Source organism: Coturnix japonica, chromosome 8, assembly GCF_001577835.2.
Source record: "Coturnix japonica isolate 7356 chromosome 8, Coturnix japonica 2.1, whole genome shotgun sequence".
NCBI lineage: Eukaryota > Metazoa > Chordata > Aves > Galliformes > Phasianidae > Coturnix > Coturnix japonica.
Window position 1 is genome coordinate 26,636,905 of NC_029523.1, and position 6,808 is coordinate 26,643,712.

General features: G+C 44.2%; 1 long non-coding RNA gene across 1 annotated transcript; it reads left to right on the forward strand.

Moving 5' to 3' along the window:
* The first annotated feature begins 376 nt into the window (after positions 1-376).
* Positions 377-5,978, forward strand: LOC107317782. Its single transcript, XR_004308245.1, has 3 exons — positions 377-737; positions 2,242-4,505; positions 4,719-5,978. It is a non-coding gene; the product is annotated as an uncharacterized LOC107317782 (long non-coding RNA).
* The last annotated feature ends 830 nt before the right edge of the window (positions 5,979-6,808 follow it).

The window sequence follows — 6,808 nt, forward strand, 5'->3', positions numbered from 1 at the left end:
ATCAGAAATTGTGGAGAAAAATAAAGGGGCAAACTAAGAAACAGAAAACTTGACATTTACAACAAACAGTTATTGAGAGAAATACATCAACTGCCATCTAATTAAATAAAGGAAAGCATTCTGCTGCTAGCCTTGAAGAACCCTGAAAATCACTTGTTCTTCAGGAGCACTTATAATAATAATAACAGCAGTGTCATTTCAATGTGCATGCTTTTACAGAGATCTCAACATCATTCAATAAAATTCACCCAGAGACAAAGAGCATCTCACAGAGGTGCAGTCTTAAGATTGCATAACTGGCCATTTAGTGCAGAACATTCATCTATCCCACACTGGGGCTGGATTTTTTCTGTGGCATGCATTACTGGCCATTTGCTTCTATTGTCTGACCAGCCTCAGTGGGATATCCAGAGCCTCAACAGAGAGATCCACCTTCAGTAACAATAGCAACGGTCACCCTATCCTCTGCTCATATAAACTAAGTTTCAGCATCCTGTGCAATAATGGTGTATAGGAACTGTTAAGTTCTGGCCTGAACCACTGATTGAGCACCTGGGGAAAGCAGTGGGTCAGCCCTGGGAGCACAGGTGAGGGCAACTCAGTTGTGGGACAGGAAGGGGTGGAGTCTGGCTGCATCTCTCTTAGACCTCATTTAAGGGCTGACTGCCCCTGGAGAAGGGTCTCTGGCTGGATGTCCCTTCCTTGGTGGAGCTTTCCCCTGGAATCTTCTGATATGGGTAAGCAAACTTCTTCCCTTATAACATCTCTCTATTCCACTGGTCCTTCCACCATTACACCTCTGGTGAAACAGCTTTACCCATTGTACTGATCTGCCTGTTGCTACAAATGGCATGATTACCTTGGCTTCAGCTGCTGCTAATGAGAAGTTAGTGATGCCCTAAGCAGAAGAGAAAGCTTAAGTTAAGTCACTTGTAATTGCACTGGGCTGATAATGAGGATCCTCCTCCTATCTCAGTTTCCATCCTGTATCCTCACATGCTTTTCTCTGCCACACAACCAAGGCTGCTGCTGCATTTTGCAGTCACTATGTCTGGGTATGCTGGGAAGCTTCTGGAAGTCAGGTGGCCATTCAGATGTACCTGTCTGAATTCAGGCTTTTCCTTTCTGTTCTTTCTCACCTTTATGAACATCCCAGTCACCCAGGCATTATATCCCTTCATTCCATCAAAGTTCAGCCCTGCAACACCTACCAAATTTATTGAAAATTTCCTCAGTCACTGGAGTTCTTGGTGATCTGAACTAATTTTAATGCCCCCAGGAGATTCAGTTAATCAAGGCTGTACAATACATGATATACAGGATGTGACTGATGTTAAATTGACTACAAGATAATTAGATGCTAATGTCACCATTGTGTCAGGATGACATGAATGTCACTAACACAGCTGTGTAATTTCTGAGTGACTGCAGTGTCACCTTGAAGCTTGTTGAAGGCACCCTAATTGTGGTAATGACATGTTTGCAGTGTTGCCCTGTCTATAGGGTGTGCTGCTTGGGTGTAGGCAGGCACTGTGGTTACAGCTGCTCCTGTGCACACAATGCTCCTTCACCTATAGTTGTAGGAAAGCCTGTAACCAGGGAGAAGATAACACAAGGATGATCTGAAATAACTTCCTTCACCCTCAGCTCAACTCCCACCTGAACTCATCCTTCACCTGCATTCACACACAGAAACACTTGTCTCCATTCTCTGCCTCTTAGATGTGCTAATTCTGAGCAAACTACTGCAGTCCTCAGAGCAATGAAATAACAAACTGTGTGAATCCTGATGTTTTTATTTTTAGCAATTTGATGAATCTTTTTTTTTTTTTAATCAAGAAATTGGAGGATTTGATACAGTAAGGGCTGCAAGAAGGAAGGTTCTCAAAGACCACCAGGAAATAAGTGTCAGCTCCCTTGCTGAATGTGTTAATGGATTAACATAAAGAGCTGCACATAGCAGTTATCTCCCCTACCCCAATTTTTTGGTTCAGTAATCAATATCTAATCAGATATTAATCATATTGGACATAGGATAATCCCTTTAAATGTATAGGATTCCTACTTCTTGTATTGAAGCAGTAAAACTTGCACTGATCCAGAGAAGAAAAGTACTTGTGAAGTGCCAAACATCACATGTACCTGGAGCATTCAGAGCTCCCCTGGAAATCTTTCCCAGATCTTCTGTTATTTGCAGCCCCAGACCTCTTCCTGTTCCTCACATCTTCCCTCTTTTTCCAGCCTCTTCTCTCCAGCCTTGCAGGATCAGAGATCTGCAGGAATGTGTCTCAGAAGGCCATGTTGTAATCCATGCATGCGTGAGGATACAAGCTTAGCCCAAGTGTGCCTTCACCTTTCAGCTACACATCAGTCTGGAATACTTCCCCACAAGGCCTACTTTAAAACTAAGGGTGCCTAGAAACAGAGTGTGGAGGTGGGGGAAAATAAAAACACAGAAGGAAAAGGAAAATCTTATGTTGCTTCATGCTGAAATACTGGGAGAGAAAGGAAAGACAGAATCCCTGCTTGGTGCAGTCAGGTCTCCATCTCTAAGGCTGTTTTGTGGTACAGGATTCTGGGCATTTTGCAGGATGTGTTGTTCCAGGCAGGAACTTCTGGCAGAGCCTCTTCTCCAGGTGTCAGGAAAGGATGTTTGTTTACACATACAGATCTCTCAGCACTGACCTGATGTGGGGCCAGAGCACAGCAGGGCAGGAAAGAAGGAAAGTCAGAGAGCAAAGTGTGACAGAGGAGAGGTTGTTTACCAGAAGTTCCACATCATCAGGAAGAAATTCACCTGGATAACTGCATCTCCAGGCTTCTCTACTTCAGGGAAGGGATTGTGACCAAATGCTCTCTGCAACCTGAGGGCTTGCTTCCATTCTAGGCAATGAGAGTTCATGAGACTTCAGCGCCCTCCACACAGACAACTCTTCTGCTTTCCTAAGATTGGATACATAAAACCTCTTCTCTTCTGCACCACAAAACAGAATTGATTTTAATCTCAGTTGGATTTTACATTTATCAGCTTTTTGGCACAAAAGTTGGACAATACTCATGAAATGAATAAGGAAGAGAATATCTATAAAGATATTAAGATATTTAAGTGCACAAACATCGCTCAGGAGTCCCCCCCTTTCTTTTTCTAAAGCTTTTACAGCCAGACATCCTTCTCAGAAACACAATCTAGAGGAGCCCCATAGTCTACAATAAAACTATTCCTACCTATTGTAGCCTCAAATTTAATTAAAATGAAAAGACTAATATTGCCTTAATTACATTCTGAAGGCTTTCTTCATTAGTGGGTACATAGAAGCACAAGCAATCAAGGTCTTAAATACATCTGTGATTTGTGAGATCCAGGCACGTACCTTTGAAGCTTAAATGCTTTGTACTGGGAACTGGATGGAGGACCCAATATTGAAAGTTATGCTTGTGAGGCACGGAACCATGGAATGCTAACCAGCAGGTGTTAAGAAGATGAGCTGTTCTTGCTGTTGTGTCAGCAGTACCCCGTCCTCACAGGCCCTGCAGGTTGGTGGGAAGTAGAGTGAGCTGGGTCAGCCTCATCCTGCATGAGGGAGGGGCAGAGGCAGAACTACACCAGCTTCAGTTTGAACACCAGCAAAACTGCAGGTTGTGTCCTGTACTGTTAAACAGTATTTATGCATGCAAGTGGCCAGCTAGGTGTATAATTGCCCTGTTATGTTCATTCTCAGTTGGAACTCGTGAGTGTTGGGCACATTCAGAGACTTGGCGTCGCAATATGCAGAGCAGTGCATTAAGGCATCAAAAAGGGTAACTTAAAAGTCATTGCCATGGCGACTTGACAACTTATTTTGCAGTATATGTTCTATGAAATATGTATGATTCTATTTTATATATATCATTTGTTTTTAGCATTTCATTTCTGATAATAGCCTTTTAATGATAATCACAGTCTTTTAATGATGGTAATAATTAGACTCATAAATTAAGATATTTTATGTTAACTATGCTGAAATCCTTTAAAAATATTTATTTTTCCCAGCACTTTAAAAGCTGCTTTGCTCTTTTGTGCTGTCTGGAATCTGTTCAGAGCAGAACTCAGAAGCATTCCTGGAGCTCCTTCCATCCCCAGCTGTGCAGGGCTCCCCATACCTGTTTCTTCTTTCCTTAAGGATGCGATAAGGAGGATGAAATCACCTTTTTCTTGCACCCTTTCATAGGAAGGGCCATCAGTAACATTCTCTGTCTTTTTATTAACCACAAACTGTTGCAGGATGAAATGCTGGTGATGAACCTGTAAACAAAGGGCTGAGGACAACACTACCAAACACTGAAGTACCCAGAGCTGGAGGCACTGCCTGCTCTCCCTGGAGCAATCAGTAACCTTTCTCTGTAGTCTTCACTTCTCTCTCCTAAAGCTAATATTCGATACTGAGGTGACTTACAACTTTCCCATTCTTTGAAGAAAACATCTTTACTGACTTTCCAGTTAAAAAGTATTGACAGCTTTCAGTAAGGTAATATATCCAGAGGGGAAATCTCGATTCATTTGATCTTGCAGTGCCCCATATTAAATAGGAAGTTTTAATTATACATCTAACAGTTACTTACCCTTTTTGACATAGTTTCATTAGATTTTTATTGAAGACAGGGCTAGGGAAATAGAGCACCATTAATACTTCTATTTGTAATTCTTTTTAATTTTTTTTCTTTTTTTTTTTTTTTTTAAGGGAAAGGCCTCAATCTCCTAAATACTAGGCACTTAATGGAGCACACTCCTATGCCAAGCAGGCTGCTGAGCTCAGCAGGACTCAGACCACACCCCAGCAAGTCCCGTGTCAGCTGGTTCATTGTCTGCCAAGATGTGTGTGCAGAGCACAGCATCTTCTAGTCGTGTGCTTCAGATGTGACAGAGCACTTTGGGGACCCTAAGGAGACCCATGGAAACCTGCACTAGTGACACCCTCCAACTGTATGATGGCATTGGAGGATAGGCTGTTCTATTGCTCCACAGCAATTTTGGAGATGATGAGTGGTGCTTCAGTTTCCAAGGAGAGGTCTCAACTTTGTCAGTACTCAGAGTAAAAGACTGTGGCCTCAACAAAGCTGCAGTTCCATTGACTTGCCAGCATGCGCTTCTCCTCTCTGCTGCAACTCATCTTCATCCACTTCCTGCTCCCTCTCGTAACTGCATTACAGGCTGGCATGGAGGCAGGAAAGTTGTAAGGATCATTGTATTGGAAACAGGACAATAAACCACATCTTGGAGCCGACAGCACTTTGTAGCACAGTGGAGTGCTCAAATCAGGTCTGAGGTGACCACACCTCACGTACATCAACTCAGCTGCAGCTGAGTAAAGCATCACAACAGAACTGTGGAATACTGGTTCAATGGTAAGCAGCCAGCAGAGCTGAAACCACATTGCACTGCATAGCACAACATCACACCTTTAGCCAGGCAGTGGTTCAACCACAAGCAGATGGTGCTGCTGTTTTCTCAGAGGTTTTAGAGCACAGTGCTTCTGGACAGATGTGGGAGAAGGGATCAGCCAGTGCTGCTGGCCAAGGTCTGGCCTGAGGAATAAGGCTGTCCTTCATAGGGACAGCAAGCACTGCAGCTCTGTGTGCACATGAGGACACAGCACTCTGCATGCTGCCATGGTGTATCAGCACTCTCTCGTGTACCTGTTCCCCCCCCAGCCCTGCACACACGTCCTGCAGTGGACCAAGGTAAAAGGAGCAGTTCTGCCCTGACTGAAAATGAATCCTCTGGGTGAAGTATGAATCCATTATTATTCACCCAGATATTTTAACGCTTTCATTGAAAAAAACCTCAATTGAAGAAATAATTATAGTAGATCCCCTCTCTATGGTAACAATGGAAAGAGAACATTATCACTATCGCTTGTGGCAACAACTTGAACTGAAATGGGCTAAAGAGGAAAAAATAATTAGAATGAGACACACACACCTGACTCTGAAAGAAAGATTGTTTGTGCCTAATACATTAGAGAAATTGCCCAAGAAGAGTTCAGCAAGATCCTGCCTTATCTGCTGCTCACAGGACGCTGAGCACCAGCTCCGCAGGCTGCAGCAGCTGAGCAGGCTGGGACCAGCACCAGCTGCCAGCAGGAGGTCAGCAGCCCTGCAGACAGGTGTGCAGGATACACTGCACAGCTTTATCTACAAGAGACTCTTGGGAAAAACAGAGATTGAGAAAAGCAAGAGCATCATCCTGCACACAGCCTGCCCCAGGAGAATGGCTCCATGCTGTTCACCATTGTAAGGGGTAATGAAAGGCAGCATTGCTTATCAGGAGCCAGGCCACATGTCTCTGCATCCACACTGGCTGTGGGCACACTGCATGATTCCTTTAACGCTATAATGGGCCACTCTTTTTCTCTTCATGCAGCTATATGGGGTCAGAGCGCAGCACTCTGGGCTCCTTCCGGGTGCAGAGCCACCAGGATCCAACCAGGAGGACCTCAGGCTGTAGGGGAAGGCAGCATGTGGTGGGGGAGGATGTGTACACACTCACACGGCTATACCTACCTATGTATCACAGATGAATACTACATGTTTGCCTTGGTGTGTGTACCTATCTGCTTCATTCGCATGAAGCATCTCAAAGCGCCTCCAGCCAGCAGAGATCCCTCTGGCGCAGAGCTGCACTCTGCCCCTTGGCAGCAAAGAATGGACAAGGAGTGAAAGTGTTAAAATCCATTGGTTGGTCTGCGGTAACATCCATTGGCACTCCACACCTATGCTGGAATCTGGAGTGGAAGGAACAGGCTACATGAAGAGCTTACAGCCTTTCTCG